Below are 20995 nucleotides of genomic sequence, written 5' to 3' on the forward strand. Positions count from 1 at the left end.
CAACGAATATACCACTTAAGGTAACTTTGAAATAATATTTGAGTAATATGTTCGTAGAATTGAAAACTTGGGACTTAAGGGGTAATAGGCATGGCATGATGTGGAAGTGAAGTACCAGATTTCAAAGCCAATATGCAGCTTTCTTGAGTTTTAACTCTTGTGTTTCTTTTCACATTCTTTTTAAAAATACTTTATTTTAGTTGTAGTTGGACATAACACGTTTATTTTATTTTTATGTAGTGCTGAGGATTGAACCCAGTGCCCTGCATGTGCTAGGTGAGCGCTCTACTGCTGAGCCACAACCCCAGCACCCCCTTTTCACATTCTTTATCTTCCTTTGAACTTGCCATTGAGTGGAATTTATTCTCTCCAGTTGTATATTTGATAAAATCATGGTGAAATTTGGAATCCAGCAAAGGTCAATATTACTATGGCAAATTTGGGTTTAATTTTGTAGGACTAAATAGAAATGTACCACAACATTTTAAGTCTACTTAGTACCACTAAAAACTTGTTATTAGGAACAGCAATGTATTTCCAAATTGTGAACACTCCAAAAAAAAGCTTTTTATCTTTTCAAAGTTTTTTTTATTACCTACTTTTCACAGATATTTAGTAGGTGGCATTTTCATTTGGTTCAGCTTGATTTCAAATTAGGAATTAGGAACTGGCCACTTTAATTTATTAATACATTAGTTCATTCAGCATTAATTACTTCTATTACTTAACAAACCCTCTACTTGATTCTAGGACTGTGGAAATGCTTGTCACTTGCTTTCCAGGAATAACAATCTAAAAAAGAAGAAGAAAAAAACTATGAACCAATAAGTGTAACATATTATAACATATGCACTGATAGTGGTAGGCATAAATGTATAGCACACCTACTAAATTTAACTTAGTATCTCTCTTTGAATGCATGAATTTGGCTTATGAAGTGTAGAGTAACTCAAGACACAAAATACCTGAATACTGCTTTAGTTTAAAATATAAAGAAAAAAGAAGAAATAATATGAAATATTGTAGCTAATGATTTGGAGCTAGGATTTGCAGGTTTAGATGATTGATTTAACTTACATTTCATTTGTTTTTGAAATCCCACTAAAATATATTAAAGGCATTATGTTTGCTTTTTAAAGACATTAAGCTACAAAGAGAAGAGAAAGATAACATGGCAACTCAGGTTTGAAAGCTATATAGCAGGTGAATCACTTGTAACTGACTTAGTACATGTAAGAAAAGAAAAATCCCAAAGGACCATGGGAAATGGAAAAAGCCTAGTTTGTCACAGAATCCACACAAGGTATAGGAACTAGCAGTATTGAGTACCACTGGAACTCTAGTGAAGGAGAGACAGATCAAAAGCACTAGAGTAAATACTTTGAAAGTTTTTGAAGTTAGATCATTAGATTCTTTTCCATAGACCCAATGTGCCATTTCTGCTGGGCATCAGCCCTTTTCCCAAAAGAGGATTGCAGGACTAGAATATGTCACAATGTTATATGATTAAATGCCTTGCGAATGTTGAAAGGAGTAAGCCCTAGGGATTCTTCTGCTAATATCTTGTCCCTATCACTGAATCATGAGCAGATAGTCAAAGATTATAAGATATAGAGGAAAACCTTTAACATGGAAAATAGATTACAGCACAAACAGAGGGGGTGGGAAAAGGACTGTAAGGAAACAGATTATGAAGAAAGAAGAAAACTTTTTTTTAAGTAAACAATTACTAATTGTTTCCCTAGTTGAAGATTCAGAATCCATTATATAAGGGTAGGATACTGTAGGAAAGGATCACCTAGAATCTCCTAGAAATTCAGAGCACGATGGCCAGAGTATAGATATCAATTGGAGAGCTAAAGGATAAATAGTGAAGGAAAAAAGGTACAAAATATAAAAAATAAAGATGAGAACATTAGAGGATCAGGGAAATCTAGCATCTGAATAGGAATTTCAGAAAGAATAGAAATAACATGGAGGGCTGGAAATTTATTTTTAATAATGCAAGATTATATCCTGAACTGAAGAATATCAATTGCCAGATAGAAATGACTCAACAGATGCTTAGGTCATTAGATGAAAATGTACATCACTGATATTTCAGAGCACCAGAGACAAAGAGAAACTTTTTATATGCTTTTCCTTGGGTAGGGTCACATACATTGAATAGAATTACTTGGACTTTTCTCAACAGCAACACTAGAAGTAAGATGATGTAATAGTACTTTGAAAATTTGGAAAAAAAATAATCCCAACCTACAGTTCTTAAAAGAAAACATTTGCATCTGAGAATAAAATTTGACACGTTTTCATGGTGTTAAAAAAATAGCTTTTAATGTCCTATTTCTCATGAACTAATACAGAGTGTGTACTACCAAAATGCAAGAATAATCTCACAAAGGTGAAGACAAGGGCTACAGGAAAACAAAGTTCTAACATAGGAGACAAGCAAAGGGCATTGACAGGAGGATAGTACATGAAAATACCAAAATGTCAGATATGTGACATATGCAATGTGTAGTCCATATTGGTATTAGTGTGGTCTAAGACTTATTGAGGGTTGTTATTGGTTAGATTACTTGCTAGCATTTTTATCTTTTAACTAGGAGAACAGAATACTAGAGGAGGTCTGGTTTCTTGCCTCTATTCACTCTCTTTAGAACTTCTGTATGCTAATGTTAATTAAGGATATTTAATTTCTTCCACAGAAATGTTATTTGGGGGCTATCCTCAGAATAAAACAACAACAAAAAGGGAAAATTATTTCTGAGGAGGGAGTAATAAATGAGATTAAGGAGAAGCTTTAAGTCTTAATCTGCACATGTACTTAATGCTATTTTAAACAGTACATATAAATTTTATACACTCTTCAGGATGTAAAAGTTTCATAGTCTAAAGCAGTGAGAAATGTCATTTTCTTAAAACAATAGATGGATATGATGGAGGTATAGTAAAATCATTATAGTACATTATATAAAATCATTTATAGATAGAAAAAATATAGACTATTGTTTGGGCATAAATTAATTTTTCTACTAATAGTATTTCTGTAAAAATAAAAAGTAAGCCAAAAGAAAAACAAAGATAATTCTTCTATCTTTTTACTATAACTACTTAGAAGGTAGGGGTCTGGTTATTTTGGGGGGGGGGGGTATTTTCCTCCGTGCTGGAACTGTTACTTGTCAAGTGTTGGTGGTCCTTGTAGAAGTGCACCATCTGCTGGTGGAGCTTGACTTTCATTTCATATTAAGCCTTTTAATGAGACTGAAATTAAAAAACAAACTACTATTGATAGCTAAAAGCCTGCAAGTCTCACTTGCTTTTCATTTCCTTTCTTCTTGTAAATAATATGTCCATGTTTACTTAGCGCATTAGTATGTGGGAAAATTCTGAATGTTAGAATTTCAGGGACTGCTGGTTGTGATTTACTTGGAGCTGTAATGGTTACACACTAGCCCATCCAGGTCAGTGGAACTGGAAGACTTAGAGAGAGCAAAAATTATATCCTTTATATAGGTTTCTTTTATACATCACCACCTGAAAGTCAGTAACACCTGTATTGTTTTCTTTGCCTTAAAACATCTAACAAGTAAGGAGCAGACATTTGGGAAAAAAAACCTGATAAACTGAATTCCTTAAATATTTTCAACCTTCTGTGCTAAAATCCACATAAGTTTTACCCAATTTAGTAGTGATAATTGAGCATTTTTAACTTACACTTCTTCAAAGTGTGCTTAAGTTATACAGTTAAATCTGTAAGCAACCAATAACAAAGAATGCCACAATCAGTGTTTTTAATTTATTTTTAATGAGAAAGACATAACAAGCATATTTGTATACTGCTGTTCAGTGGAGAGTAAAAATATTGTAGGAAAAAGAATTGCTATAATATCTCTGTCTTTGTATACTATTCTATTAATCTTTCTGGAAATTTGTAGTATATACTTGGGTGTATAATAAAACTTTAAATTTATGTATTTTTAACACAGAACTACTTTGAAAGAACATTTGAGAATCCATAGTGGAGAAAAGCCTCATCTTTGCAGTATTTGTGGACAAAGTTTTTGTCATGGAAGCTCATACAGGTAAGTAAAGCTATTTTTCCCTATGTGAGGTAAGATACAATTACATCTCCATTTTATTTATTTCTTATAATGTTTTTTGTTGAATATTTCTAAAGATATGTAAAATTGTATAAAAAGCTTTCTGTTCTCTACGACTTTTAATATTTATTTGCATTTTAAAGGATTTATAAAGAATATTAATAAATGTTTCCTCATTGCCAAATTTACTAAAGGTTTTACTAAGTTATTATTTTAATATTTATTTATTTTTCCTTGAATGAGAATTTATTTGGAACCTTTTTGTTTCAAATTTGGTGTTGTTTGTTTGTTTGTTTGTTTTTGCTTATGTTTTTGTTTGCAGTACTAAGGATCCAATCCAGGTCCTTGAGCATGCTAGGCAAATGCTATATCATTGAGTTACGTTCCCAGCTCCATTTCTTCATTCTTCATTATACAAGAATATCTTTAGTATAAAAACATGGCAAGTTTAAAACTCTAGAATTCTCAATTTTATGAATGAATCTCTGACCACATTTGAAGTTTATGAAAATGTTTTTCTAGATATATAACTGCTTTTTGGAAATGCTTGTATAATTTTAATTTTATGAATGGTTTCTAGAATTTTAGTCATAAGGCTTTAGTGTTTACACTTTCATTTATTATTTTCCTCTTAAATTTAGACAGATTTTTTTCCTTTAGATCCAGTCCAGTTAGATTACTTATTTTAGTTATGGTAAAATCAACACTTATTTTGGCAACTTGAATGAGAAAGCTCTTCATTTTACTAGGAGATATATATATATATGTATATGTATATGTATATACATACATATATAGATATATATAAAATGTGTATATATATGTGTATACTGTATATGTGACAAAAGATAAGAGTGTGTGTGTGTGTGTATATATATGTACACACACATTGTATGTATATATAATAGATTGTAGGGATAGAAGGATTCAAGTTAAATCAATTTTAATAATTGAAACCTTTCTAATCTGTGTTTGAATGACTATAAAAGGAGTTCCATTTTCCTCAACTAGTGCAAAGAGTGGTAAAGTGTAATTTTCATAATGTTGAGTTTTTTTTATAATACAATAAATTCTGAACTATCAATTTATAAGTAGTATCACTTGTCTTCTGGAATAGTACTAATCTTCAGTTATTTGCTGTGCTATTTGCTATTATTATTATCATGTGTTTAGTCACTTGTACAGTTATTCCATTTGTCTGATTCTATTCCTGTAATATTCCTCCTTTCGATGTTTCTAAGACTTGGCCAGTCAGATAACAATCCCAGATATTTCGTAGATTCATGAAATAGATTTAAGATCTAACATGTTGGGAAGAAATATTATCCAAAAGTGGTTTAAGCATGTGCAAATGTTAAAATGCTTTTTTGGAAGTGGTGAATAGAACCCTGGGGCCAATGAACAGAAGACTGAGAAAGGCTCTGAAAGTCACAGATAAAAGACAAATAGTACCTGAAGGAGGTTGAATAGACAGCTCATTTTTCATTATTTATTCATTTTCAAGTATTTGTCATCTGTTTCAGTGGTCTGCACTTTTTTTTTCTTTATAGGCTTCACTTACGAATACATCATGATGACAAAAGATATGAGTGTGATGAATGTGGAAAAACATTTATTCATCATGACCACCTTACAAAGCACAAAAAAATACATTCAGGTAGGCTATATTTTGTTTTTCTATTTTAAGAATTTTTTAATACCTAAAAAGAACATCATAATACATCATGTTTACATTAGCTGTAGTTTTAATTGTAGTTGTATATTGATTACTCCTTTTTAATGCTGATTCTAAAAGCCTTTCTGAAAGAAGTATCTAAAAGAGAAGTAATTTTATGACATTCCCTGAAATTTTAATCATATATTTGGTCACCCTTTGTGACTACAAAGTATAGTTTAAAATTTAATTTTTAACAAATTCTCAAAAAATTTGAATTTGCATATCATGGTGATATGTGGAATTATTGCTATTGTCACATCCCTAATGGAAGAAACTGTGATAATATTTCCCACTTTGATTGTATTCAAGAAATACAAAATAGCAAAATTTTGGTGTTTTAAAGGAAAATGATTGTAATTTTTTATGTTATACTAAATTTTGAAAGCATCTTTGGAAAGGAGTATTTTAATAATCCTGATCAATTTCAGATCTTTATACTGTATTTATAATTTTTACATTCTGGGGATTTCTTTCATATTTTCCTCTTAGATTGATGTTCAGGAAGTTCTAAGAGAGTCAACTATGTGAGCACAATAATGGGAAAGAGCCATCTCTAAGAGCACAGTAGAACAGGTGATTATTCTAATAAGCATAATTTAAAATATAAAGTATACAACAAATAGTAGTTATTTTCTTAAATCATATCAGTGAGGCAGATTGCAGTTTTTTCAATTTTTGTAATTTTAGTTTTTTATAGTTTTTTACTATTGGGGATTGAACCAGGGCACTTGACCACAGAGCTGCATCCCCAGCCCTTTATTGTATTTTTATTTATAAACAGGTTCTTGCTGAGTTGCTTAGTGCCTTGCTTTTGCTAAGGCTGGCTTTGAACTCAAGATCCTCCTGTCTCATCTTCCCTAGCCGCTGGATTACAGACGTGCACTACCACAGCCAGCTGAGATAGTGATTTTTAAAGACCAAGAATTTGTAGCTAAATGTAAAAATAGGAAATCACCTAGGATTTTTCATTACATTTGCATTTTGGCTCATTGCAAAAGTAAGAAATCCCACAGATGAAAATCTTTCAAAAGCAAAGTACAGGGGCTGGAGATGTGGCTCAAGCGGTAGCACGCTCACCTGGCATGCGTCGTGTGGCCTGGGTTCGATCCTCAGTACCACATACAGACAAAGATGTTGTGTCCGCCAAATACTAAAAAATAAATATTAAAATTCTCTCTCTCTCTCTCCCTCTTTCTCACTCTCACTCTTTCTTTAAAAAAAAGCAAAGTACAAAGATCTGAAAATGTTCAGGTCCTTTTTATAAATAGTAAAACAGTCTCTTTTCAATGTAATGTATGTTCATTTGAGGTGTTCACATCTAGACATATATATCTATATAAACAACTAAAAAATATCCTGGGTTTTAAAGTAATTTCATTTATTTTGCTCTTTTACATTGAAAGGTAAGATTTGAAATCTACAGCAGAAGGCTATTAATTTCTTTTCCAAGTGGATAAAGGATTTCCATTCATGAAATTAAATATAGATTCCCTTAGGAAAGATGTTTAAGAAAGTAATATAAAGGAAATAGCCCAGAATAATAAGTGGTTTTAATTTCTTGGTTTATTTCCTAACAGGTGATCTTATTGTTTGATCATTTATTTATGGGGGGGGAAACAAACTGAAATGTATACTATCAAAGTATTTGGAACTTTATTTTTAGGTGAAAAGGCTCATCAATGTGAAGAATGTGGAAAATGTTTTGGTCGTAGGGATCATGTCACTGTTCATTACAAAAGTGTGCACCTTGGTGAGTGAGTAAAAAAGTAAAATTTTTCATAATTACTACATAGGCTGAGTCTTGATTGAGGAAGAGTTAGAGCTTTTTGTTTAATTAGGGATAGGTTAATCAGCTGTTTTTTTCTAGTTTATCATAGCTTTTTTATAGATCTTAAAGAATTGAGCAAGGCATATTTTTTCCTACTTATTTTCACTGAATTGAAGGAGTAAGAGGGGGTAGACATAGACTTTGACTTAAATAATACTCTTGCAAATATCTTAGTCCTCACAATTAAATTTTACATTTGAGATTATTTAACTCAAAAATACTCTTAGGCACTAGAGTATGCTGCTCACTAAGTTAACTTTTGGGTAATTTATAGTTTTATGTCTATGATAAAAATGAGGGGCAAGTATTTCATTCCTTGAAATTTATTTGTTTTATAAGTGCAAATATCAAATATTTATTAAGAAGTGAAATGATGAGAGCATTGTCAACTTTTTGATGAATGTGAATTTTGAGATTGCTGCAGTTTCTAATCAGCCTCAGTATTTGTTTCTTTAATGTTTTAATTTACATAAAGTGAAATTTTCTCTTTTTAGAGAATAGTTCTGTAAGTCATATAATCACTACCATCAGAATACAGACTATTTCCATAACCTCAGAATTTATACCCTTTGTACTCAGTTGCTCTTCCCTTTAGCCCACTATTGATCTGTTTTTGTCCTATTAATTTTTCTTGTATATTTAAATAGCTGATATTAAAAAGTGATTTAAAATAGTTGAAAATCTAAAGTCTTCTTTTTATGGATTTTTGAATATAACTGGAGGAATAAGAACCAGCAACAAGCTCCATACTTAAAAGTATTCATGTTTCTCTAAAGTTCTATGATTTATTCATTTGATAATTATATGTACAGTTATAAAATTAGGACTTATTTTCATTATTAGTATAAATCACATTGAAAATGCAAACATTTTTATTTTCTTAGATAGAAAGCAACCTTTCATCAATGTGATGTTTGTAAGAAATTTTTTAAAGGAAAATCAAGTCTGGGTACTTCATATATACTTTGGTGAGGTTATTCAGGAGTAAAATATTTGTTCTTGGTTAAATCATTTTCCTCATTAAGATGTCTACTCATTATATTGGAGTTTATGTGAATAATCAATATTGTGGTCTTCTAGTCTGTATTCTAAAAGCTTCAGTACTTTTGAATATCATTATTTAGAATTTGGAAAATTATTCTCCTATGTGGCTTATTCTCATCCATACATGTTTTGCTTATGTAATCCTCAGAGTAGTGATTATATATTTACTTCAACAGTTGTCTTGTTGAAACAGTCATACATTAGTTAAAATTGGCTTAAACTGATAGAAATCTGGGATTGGAGTTTAGCCTTGGTTCATATTTTTAAGTTCAAGGTAAATTGTCTTTATAAGATCTTTGTGCTGTAGTGTAGCATATAAAGTGTACAAATCTTAATGGACAGATCATTGAGTTTTTATAATTAACATGTCAATGTAGCCACCCCTCAGATCAACATGTAGAATACTTCCAGGACCCCAGAGGCATCTTCCCTGTCCCCTCCTTGCAGAGATAATGACTACGTTGACTTATATCAATAAAAATCAGTTGTGTCTGTTTGACCCTCATATAAATGGAATTACATAATAAGAACTTTTTTTTTCAAGATCTGGCTTTCACTCAAAAGTATGTCTGTGAGATACTTTTATGAGAGGTTTATTTTTATTCTCATATTAATGTACCCTACTTTATTTTGTCCATTCTACTGTGAAGGAAGCATTGCTTAGTTCTTTGAACAGTCTTGTCCATATTTTTGCATAAACATGCAAAAAAATTAATTATTCTGGTATTATACCTGACCCTGCAATTCCTGGCAACAAGGATAGACATTACTAAACAGGTTTTTAAGACAAACGTGTCCATTTGTACTACCACTAGCAGTGTAAAAATTCTAGTTGCTCCACATTTTCACCAATGTTTCATATTTTGTGTTAGTTCACCTGGTGGATATGTAGCACTATTTGAAAGTAGCCTTTATTTGCATTTTTTGTGATGAGTAGTGATATTCAAACCTCCCCATATTTTATATGCTTGCTGGCCATTTGGGCATCCACTATTATAATTAATTCTTCTCATTTTCTTAAATCTTTTTTTTAAATTCATTTGTAAGAGTTCTTCTATATTAGTTGTTTTAGCCCATTGCTGATTGTATATATTGTAGATATCTTGTTCTACTCTATGACTTATCTTTTCACTTTAGTAATGGTATCTTTCTTTTTTTAAAAAAAAAATTTCAGTTGTCTATAGACTTTTATTTTTTTTATTTATTTTTATTGGTGCTGAGGATCGAACCCAGTGCCTCATACCTGCCAAGCAACCACTCTACCACTGAGCTACAGACCCATCCCTGGTAGTGGTATCTTTCAATGAACAAAGATTTTTAATTTTAAAGACATCATGTATCTTTTCAAAATTTTTTATATTTATGTTCTTTTCTATTTAAAGAAACTTTTTTATAATATGATTTATTTATTTTTAAAATTATATATGACAGTGGAATGCATTACAATTCTTATTACACATATAGAGCACAATTTTTCATATTTCTGGTTGTATACAAAGTGTATTCACACAAATTCGTGTCTTTATACATGTACTTTTAAAAAAAATTTTTTTTAATTTTTATTTTTCCCTTTGTTGTTGATAGATCTTTATTTTATTTATTTATATATGGTGCTGAGAATCAAACCCAGTGCCTCACACATACAAGGCAAGTGCGCTACCACTGAGCCATAGTCCCAGCCCTATACTTATACTTTTGATAATAACGATCATCACATTCCACCATCATTTATAACCCCGTACACCCTCTCTTCCCCTCCAACCCCTCTCCCTATCTAGAGTTCGTCCGTTCCTCCCATGCTCCCTCTCCCTATCCCACTATTAATCAACCTCCTTATAGCAAAGAAAACATCGGCTTTTGCTTTTGGAGATTGGCTAACTTCACTTAGCATTATCTTCTTTAACCTAAAACATTTACCTGCAAATGCCATGATTTTATTCTCTTTTATTGCTAAGTAATATTCTATCATGTATATATGCCACATTTTTTTAATCCATTAATCTATTGAAGGGCATCTAGGTTTGTTCCATAGTTTAGCTATTGTGAATTATGCTGCTATAAACATTGATGTGGCTGTGTCCCTGTAGTATGCTGTTTTTAAGTTGTTTGGTACAGACTGAAGAGAGGGATAGCTGGGTTAAATGGTGGTTCCATTCTTAATTTTCCAAGAAATCTCTGTACTGCTTTCCATATTGGCTGCACCAATTTGCAGTCCCACCAGCAGTGTACGAATGTACCTTTTTCCCCACATCCTAGCCAACACTTATTGGTGTTTGTTTTCATAAAAGCTACCATTCTGACTGGAGTGAGATGAAATCTTAGAGTGGTTTTGACTTGCATTTCTCTAGTTGCTAGTGATGATGAACATTTTTTTTCATATATTTGTTGGTTGATTGTATATCATCTTCTGAGGAAGTGGAGACTAAATAATATGCTACTGAATGAACAATGGGTTGCAGAAGACATCAAGGAGGAGATTAAAAAAATTTTAGAGGTGAATGACAATACAGATACAACATATCAAAATCTCTGGGACATGATGAAAGCAGTTCTAAGAGAAAAGTTCATTGCATGGAATTCATTCAGTCTGTGGATGTCTTTTTCTATGAGATGAATCTCTTGGAGCTAGCATATTGTTGTTTTTTTTCTTTTTTTTAAATCCAATCTGATCATCTATGTGTTTTGATTGGTGAGTTTAGGCCATTAACATTCAGGGTTATTATTGAGACATTATTTGTATTCCCAGCCATTTTTATTTGTTTTTGTCATTTAACTTTACTAGGTTTCTCTTATGATTAGATTTTCCTTTAGTGTAATCCTTCCCCCTGCTGATTTTCATCATTGTTTTTCATTTCCTCTTCTTGGAATATTTTGCTGAGGATGTTCTAGAGTACAGGCTTTCTAGTTGTAAATTCTTTTAACTTTTGTTTATCACAGAAGGTTTTCATTTCATCATCAAATCTAAAGCTTAGTTTTGCTGGATATAAGATTCTTGGTTGGCATTTTCTTTCAGAGCTTGGTATATGTTGTTCCATGATCTCCTGGCTTTGAGGGTCTGGGTTGAAAAATATGCTGAGATATGAATTGGTCTCCCCCTATATGTGATCTGATTCCTCTCTCTTACAGCTTTTAAGATTCTATCCTTATTCTGTATGCTAGGCATTTTCATTATAATGTGCCTTGGTGTAGATCTGTTTTAATTTTGTACATTTGGTGTCCTGTAAGCCTCTTGTATTTGGTTTTCCAGTTCATTCTTTATGCTTGGGAAATTTTCTGAAGGGTTGGGAAAAATCATACAACTCACATGGACTGCAGAAGCAAGCAGGGATTTCCATCCTCATATCAAATAAAGTAGACTTCAAACTAAAGTCAATCAAAAAGGATAAAGAAGGACACTACATACTGCTCAAGGGAACCATACACCAACAAGACTTAACAATTATAAATATATATGCCCCAAACAATGGAGCATCTGAAACAAATTCTTCTCAAGTTCAAGAGTCAAATAGACCACAACACAATAAATTTGGTGACTTTAACACACCTCTTTCATCATTAGATAAATCTTCCAAACAAAAGCTGAACAAAGAAACTACAGAACTCAATAATACAACCAATAACTTAGATTTAACTGACATATATAGAATATTTCATTCTTCAAACGAGTGAATACACTTTCTTCTCAGCAGCACATGGATCCTTCTCTAAAATAGATCACATACTATGCCACAAAGAAACTCTTAGCAAATATAAAAAAGTAGAGATACTACCCTGCATTCTATCAGATCATAATGGAATGAAATTAGAAATCAATGACAAAATAAGAAATAAAAGCCTCTATCCCAGTAACTCTGAGTTTTGGTTTTTTGATGCTATCCCATAATTCTTAAGATATTCTGTTCATGGTTTCTAACTATCTTCACTGTGAGGTCAACTTTATTTTCCAGGTTATATACTTTGTCTTCATTATCTGACGTTCTTTTTTCCAAGTGATGTAGTCTGTTGGTTATGCTTTCTAACTTTTTTATTTGATTTATTGTATCCTTCATTTTAAGGATTTATGACTGGTTTTCTTTCAGAGTCTCTATCTCTCTTTGGAAGTAATCTTTTGCTTCCTGTATTTGCTCTCTTATGCATTGTTTGAGTAATCAATTTTTGCGTATATTTGCTCATTTAGGTCATTCTTTAGTTCACAGATCATTTTAATTATGAACCTTCTGAACTCCTTCTCTGACATTTCATCAACTTTCCTGTCCACGGGTTCTGTTTATTATAGTGTCCTGGTTTTTGGGGGGCATTTTCCTTCCCTGTTTTTTCATGTTGTCTATGTGTCTTCCTTTCTTGCAGTGTGGATCTGAGATATTACACTTTCTTTCCTCTAGTCTTATAGTACCCATGCAGATTGTCTGTACCTCACTTGATGTTGGGCTTCCAGACCCTGTTGGTGTCCCTCATTGAATGCTACTGCATCCTGGATCTGGGTCCTGTGTAAGCTGGTGTGGGTGGATCTGGGCCTCTGGGCTTGACCTCCCTTGGTAGTCTGCTGTTTGGGAGGGACAGTCCTGTGGTGGGTGTGGCTGCAGGAGGGGTGGACCAGGCCTACTGAGAGCCTGGGTCCCCTGCAGGCTGGTGTGGGAGGTCTGGGGTGGATCTCTGCTCCTGCAGTAGTCTCCTGGTTTGAAAGCTTTAAAGAAACAAACTTCTTTAACTTCAGATAATGAAGACAAACTGACCCCAGGTAATCGAAACTTTGGATGTCACTTTCTTAGAAGCTTTATTGTAACCTTCATATTTAGATCTACGCATCTTGAATTTTTGTTGTTATTGAGGAGGGATGAATATTCCCATTTTGACATATAGTTATCTAGATGTGCTACCACTGTTTACTGAAAGACTATTCTCACTGCATGTTGTTGATACATTTGTTTTAAATTAATATTCCCATTTTGACATATAGTTATCTAGATGTGCTACCACTGTTTACTGAAAGACTATTCTCACTGCATATTGTTGATACATTTGTTTTAAATTAAGTGATCACATGTGTGGTTTGTCAATTCTATTATGTTCTATTGAACTATCTGTATAGACTTTTAAAGTTTAGTAATGTGATAAGTTATGTTTAGTTTTGTATGTCAAACCTTACGTTTCTGGAATAAACACAGATTGATTCATGTTCTATTACTCTGTTAATGATATATTACCCTGTTCCTCCATCATGTTGTATTCAAGATATAACATCCTGTTCCTGATGTATTACCCTGTATAGCTGAATTCAGTTTGTTCACTTGCTTTTATTTCTCTCCTCCTTTTTTTTCTTTTCTTTTTTTCTTTCTCCCTTTTTCTCTATGTTCATGAGACATACTACCTATATTTTTTTCCTTGTAATGTCCCTTTCATACTTTGTTATAATGAGACTGGTAAAAAAATGACATGGGAAATAATACATCTTTTTGAAGTACGTAGAGGAGTTTGTGTAAAATTGGCATCATACTCTCAATATTTGGAAGAATTCAGTGGTAAATCCCTCTGAGTTTATTTATTTTATTTAGAGAAAGGTTTTAATTTTTTGCAGTGTTGGGGATCAAATACAAGGTCCTCTGTGTGCTAGTCAAACACTTTACCACTGAGCTATATCCCCAGTCTAATTAAAGATTCTTTAATAGTTATAGAGCTGTCAGATACTCAGTGTCTCTTTTGACTTTAAGATATTTGTATAATCTAAAATACCAAATCTTTTGGAAGAATTCAGGGTATTTTATTTATCTCTTTAATGATTATAGGATCTTTGGTTATAATAATTTTTCATTCCCATTATTGGTAATGTATTTTTTTACTCTGTCTTTTAAAGCTCTACATAATGAATTGATTCATTGCATTCTTCAAGTTTTGTATTTCATATTTTCACTATAATGCCATTAAAATATTTTCTAATATTCTGATTTTTTTTCTCTTTAGATTTGATCATATATTTTTCCTTTACTCTCCATTCCTTCTTGCATTATCTTTGGCATCTATAGTTATTTTCCTTCTGCATGAGAAACACCATATTCTCTTAGCTTTTATTTAACTGAAATGTTTTTATTTTTACCTTAAGGAGGATAGTTTTTCTGGCTATAAAGTGACATTAGCATTTATTTTCTTATAGCACTTTAAATATGTCATCTCTCTTCTTCAAGCTTCTTTGACTTTTTTGAAATTTTTACTGTTATTTTTATTGTTGATCACTTGAAAGAAATGTTTCCCAGTTGGTTTTGCTTTTACAGATTCTTCTTTATCTTTGGTTTTCAATAGTTTTGCTCTTGTATTAATCAGCTTTTTTTGTTGATGTGACCAAAAGACCTGATGAGAACAATTAGAGAAAGCACAGTTTATTTGACTCATACTTTTAAATTTCTCAGTCCATATATGACCAACTCTATAGCACTGAGCCTGAGATGAGGCAGAACATTATGGTGGAAGAGAAGGGCAGTGGAAGACAGCTCAGAACATGGCAATAAGGAAGCAGAGGGAACTCTGTTCACCAGGGACAAAATACATACCCAAAGGCATGCCTCCAGTGACTTACCTCCTTCAGCCACACCCTCCCTGCCATTCATGTGGATAAATGTACTGATGAGGTTAAGGCTCTCATAACCCAATTCTTGTACTTTATTGCTTTGTCTCACACATGAGCTTTTTGGGAAAACCTTGTGTCTAAACCATAACAACTGTAGTATGACTTCATGTGTTTTTTGTTGTAGTTTGTTGCTTATATTTTGTGAAGCTTGTGGAACTTACTGCATCTACAACTTGCTGTCTCTTTTTTTAGGAAGGTTCTCAGTTACATTCTCTTTAAATATAGCTTTGTTATATACTCTGGGAATTCAAGTATTCATATGTTAGACCATTTCACTTTGTCATATATCATTGTCATGCTATTTTTTTATCCTATATATCTCTTTATATGTTTATCTGGATATTTTCTATTGATACAGCTTTCATGGTAGTAATCATTTCTTCTATGGCATCCAATTTGCTGTTAAATCTACCTATCAAATTGTTATCTTCAATTGTTTAATTTTTCTAACTTTCCTTTCTACACATTCCAATTCCTTGGTGAAATTTTTTTTTGTATCTTCATGAACATATTAACCATATTGATTTTGATGTCTTAGCCTTATAAATATAGCTCTTTGAAATTTTTGGTAAATCTGTCACCATGTTTTCTTCTCTTGCCATTTGATCACCTGTTCCTGTTTCTGGCATGCCTGGTAATTTTGTATTGAACTTTGGATTTTGTAATTAAAATTTATAGACGCTCTTTAAGATGTGTTTTTTCACAGATTTAATATTCTTCTCACCAGCAGATGGAGCATGAAATGACCTTGCTTTATTTCTTTTTTTATTTCTAGTCTGTCTTCTAGTTCATCATATTTTGGGGTCTTTACTGAAGGAATGGTATCTTTTCTCACTTTGAAGAGTCGTGAATTCTAATCTCTCTCAGCACCCCTTGGGACTGCTGAAGAAACTCAGTCCTTTAGCCCCTCAGCCCCTGGTCTCCAGCTGTCTCACTCAGGAAATGTTCATCTTTGGAATTGGCAGATATTTTGGTTCATTTTTCTATTCTTCTTCTTCTTCCTCCCTGCCCCGCCCAGGCTTCTGACCCCTCAAGTTCTTGATAGTCCAAAGCTCCAACTTTTGTCTTCTTATTCCAGTAAGATTTCCTCAAGCCCTAGGCTGCAATTTGACCTCATTTTCCCATAAACTGAATCTGAAAGCGCACTGAAGAGAGAAGAAAGCACCTCCATACTTCCTGTGTCTCTAGAACCTTGGGCCCATGGGTTCTGGCTGACTTGGTTGTGCTTCATTCGGTACCTTTAAAGAGTAGGCTTTTATTGCTATGTTTTGATTTGTTTTGTTTTTTGAGCTTTTATCTTCCCCTCACTCCAGCAAGAAACATGGTCTGATATAAACTATCAAGTCTGAAATAAATGGCCCTCATTACATTTTAAGTACTAGATTTTAATCTAAAGATAGTTGATCCTGTGGGTTGCATTTTTAAATTCTAAAGGCTCATATGTGTTAGAATTATAACTGAGAAGTAGTTGGCATTTATTTGAGTATTGTTTTATTTTTTCTGGTGTGAATAGATTCCTTTCTATAGGTCCTGAAAAGTACCTTTCTTTGGTTGCTTATGTCTCTCATTTATGTTCCTCAGAGGCATAAAACTTGGTTTAATTGCTGTTAAATAGATAATTTTACTCTAGAAAATCTCACTATAAAAATATTTTTTTATTCTATATTTCTCCTTTCATCAAGTTCATGTACTTATTTTTTTGGCTTTTGCTACTTGTGTATCTTCATACAACCCAGATATATTTCATACATTCCATAACATCAACATTTCCTTTATGGATTTTGTCTTTTTATAAGCCCAAATTTATTTATTTTTCTATTGAAAATGGCATCTGTTTAAAATGATAATAGATATCTCAAAGGATATGCCTATCAGGTTCCAGTTTTCTAAAACTATTGTTGTACACTAGAACTAATTGGCTCTTTAAGTTAAAGAAAAGAATGAAGGAAGAAAGAAAATCTTTGTATTTATAAAAGCATTTTCATGAAGACACTCATAGAAGCCATTATGCTTAGTAATATGCCAAAGGAAAACACTTAAAACTCACGTTTTTATCTTTAAAAATCAAATCTATGCTTTTTGGTGGTGTGTGTTATGCTGTTGTATTAGTGTTTTTATTTTCAAGGACAATCATAGAATGCTCCTTGCATGTCATATATTGATGTCAGGGATTTATAGAAAGAAATTATAATTCTTACATCTTAACAGTATAAGCTTTTTTTTTTCTTTCTCACTCTCAAAGCAGTATGAATTTTGTCATTGTCTCTAATTCTAGGCATTCAACTGTAAAATCAAATGTCAGAGACAGCGCATCCTATATATAGTTAAAAAGTACTTCCTTTTCAGAAATGTTACTTCTTTATATAGTGTATTACTTCACGTCTCACTTTCGTTCTAGTAACATTGGTAATGCTGTTAGTCTAGAACCAAGTAGAAATCTAATGGTAGCAGGTTCCCAGCATCCCCATCTGTATAAATTTTGTCAGTGGTTTGTCAGTGTTGTAATGGGCTGCAAAATATTAAACAATAATACCTAAGAAGTAATCATTTGAAATAGTTTCTCAGCTCCAAGATAGTTCTCTCTTTAATTTTCTACAAGAATAGATTATGTTTTAAATGGAGAGCTGAAGGAGATAAGGATAAAAACCCATATAAGGGCTGGGATTGTGGCTCAGCGGTAGAATGCATGCAAGGCCCTGGGTTCGATCCTCAGCACCACATAAAAATAAATAAACAAAATAAAGGTATTGTATCCAACTACTTCTAAATATATATCTCCCATGTAACAGTAGATATGAAATCTCATTTGTAATAGTAGATATGCAATCTCATTTGCCTTTGTATATTGCAATATTAGCATGCCTGTATTTATTTTCTATTGATGGTGTAATAAATTATCACAAATTTAGCAGTCTAAACAATATGTATTTATGAACTTGTAGTTCATTGGGCTAAGATCTAGGTGTTGGTAGGGTTGTATTTTTTTTCTGAGGCCTCTTAGGAAAAATGTATTTATCAATTCCTGAGGTTCTTGGCAAAATAGAATTCATGGAGTTACAGGGCTAGGACCAAAGTTCTAATTCTCTTGTTGGTGGCAAGCTAAGAGCCTTTTACAACTTTTAGTGTCCTGGGTCCTGCCGGGTTCCCTTCTTCCATTTTCAAAGCCAGTAATTTGGGGCTGAGTTCTCTTGTCACTTGTCTCTCACCCATTATTCTTCAGTTAGCAGACAGTTCTTAAGACTCTTTCAGTTATATTGGACTCACCTCCATAATCCAATAAATCTGTCCATTTTAGATCCTAAACTTGATCATATCTGCAAAGTGTCATTTACTGTGTGATATAATGTATTCACAGCTTCTGTGGATTAGAATGTGTACCTCTTTGAGGGACCGTTATTCTGCCTATCACACTGGCTAACCTAGGAATTTTTAATGCCTTATATAAAAAAGCAAATTAATCTATAGTGTGAGATCCTTGACTCAGGAATTGAAAACTGATCTAGCCTTCTAATTCTTTCCCATCAACTTTTCTTATTTAGACCTTGGGCTAGAGATGATTATGACTACTTCTCATTCTGATCCAAAGAAAAAGGTTGATCAGAGTTTCTGTTATGATTTTTATCTTCCTTGGATAGAAGAAAATAAGTTTAACGAAACTTTTGGAGGCTATAGTGGGAATAAAGTGAGAAATGATAATTAGTGCTGAGCAGTGTTATTTCAGTTTTCCATTTAGGTGCTATCATTATTTCATGTTACAGGTGAGGAAACTAGGCTTAGTAGAAGTTGTTAGCTTGCTTAAGGTTTGGCTAGTAAGTTGTGTAGCCACAACTCAAGCCCATATCTTTCTGATATTTAACTAATTGTTTTCATCACTTTACTATACTATCCCTTTTTGTGATAGCATTTAATTTAATATGATTGTTCTTATTAAGGTCTTACAAGTATGCAGATGGAAACCTTGCAATTTAAATTATCATTTTATCAATTGGGTACACTTTACAATTAATTTTATTTTATTTTTTCATACAGGTGAAAAACCATACAAGTGTCAAACTTGTAATCAATCTTTTAGAATTAAATAAACCTTAACAAAACACCTGGTTATTCATTCTGATGCCTGACCTTTCAACTGTCAGCATTGTAATGCAACATTTAAGCGGAAAGACAAGTTGAAATACCATAATGACCACGTTCATGGGATAAAATCTCCTGATGATCCTCTCAGTACTTCTGAGGAAAAACTTGTGTCCTTGCCGGTAGAGTACTCATCTGATGATAAAATCTTCCAACCAGAAACAAAACAATATATGGACCAGCCCAAAGTTTATCAACCAGAAGCCAAGACTATGTTACAGAATGTATCTGCTGAAGTGTGTTTTCCAGTAACATTGGTTCCAGTTCAGATGCCTGATACTCCGAGTGACCTGGTGCATCATACACTCCCACCATCTTCTCATGAGATTCTGTCACCACAGCCACAGTCAACTGATTATCCACGTGCAGCTCATTTAGCTCTCCTGGAAAAATATACTCTTACTCCTCAACCTGCAAATATAGTTCATCCAGTCCGACCTGAACAAATACTTGATCCTAGAGAACAGTCTTACCTTGGAATACTACTAGGCCTTGATAACACTACTGCTGTTCAGAATATTTCTACTAATGAGCATCATTCATGAGTAAACATTCCACAGACTTTATGATGGTTATGTGCTAAATGGTAGCTAAAACCTGGTGGCTTTTAAGCTAGTAGGGCTGCTATTTTTTAATTTTTTGTAGTTTCTCAAGTCCTCAGAACAGTTTCAGATCAAGAAAACAGTGTGCCTCTGTTGACTGAATACATGAATATTTGGACATAATTTGGCATAATATTTGAAGTAAACATTTTTGTGATTTTTTTAATGGTTAGTGCTAATTTTTAATAGGTTCTTGAACTTTTCAGAATTAGCTACTGACATTATGGGGATTTTTTTTTAATCATCAGTGGAAAGTTTTATTCTTTAGCCTTATATCTTTTCTTCTTTCCCTATTTTAGAAACAAGTTTAAGAACCATGTAGCCCTTAAGAAAGAATGTAGAAGTATACTGATAATTTCTTATCCTAACTTATTTTATCTACATTTTTAATGAAATTAAGAATTTGAATATATAAGAAAGTCTTGGGTATATTTGTGATGTCTTGCCATCTATTCATAACTTCAGGTATAATAATGCTTCAGACTTTTGACATACTCAAAGCCAGAAGCTAATTTATATAAGATTAGCATCTTAAAAGAAATGTTGGATTGAAATGATAATCCAGATATTCAGGTTTTGCCTTTACTTGAGTTATTATGAATAATAAATGAAAACATTGATCTACGCATTAAATTATACAAGTTAAAAATGTGTTAGATGAAAAATATGACAGCCTTAACTAGATATCTCCAAGGTAAGTTAACCTTTTGAACTTTTTTTGTCATTTATTTCAGGAACATTAACAATATGTCATAGCATATATCTTCATCTCATTAATAAAGGAGCAGTTATGACTAATTAGTGACACAATTGAATGCACTACTTTTGAGTTTCATTTACTTTGACAGATTGAAATTGGGATAAAGAACCTACTTACTTCATGTATAATCATTAGAAAAGATGGCAAACAAATTCTAAAATTTGCACCTACTTTACTTTAATTGAATG

At 32.5% G+C, this 20995-nt stretch overlaps 1 pseudogene; it reads left to right on the forward strand.

Annotated features, from left to right (window-relative positions):
* The window catches only part of LOC143641084 (zinc finger and BTB domain-containing protein 41-like), a 32632-nt pseudogene extending 12642 nt beyond the window's left edge, over positions 1 to 19990 (forward strand).
* The last annotated feature ends 1005 nt before the right edge of the window (positions 19991 to 20995 follow it).

The sequence above is a fragment of the Callospermophilus lateralis genome, unplaced genomic scaffold (genome assembly GCF_048772815.1).
Source record: "Callospermophilus lateralis isolate mCalLat2 unplaced genomic scaffold, mCalLat2.hap1 Scaffold_84, whole genome shotgun sequence".
Classification (NCBI taxonomy): domain Eukaryota; kingdom Metazoa; phylum Chordata; class Mammalia; order Rodentia; family Sciuridae; genus Callospermophilus; species Callospermophilus lateralis.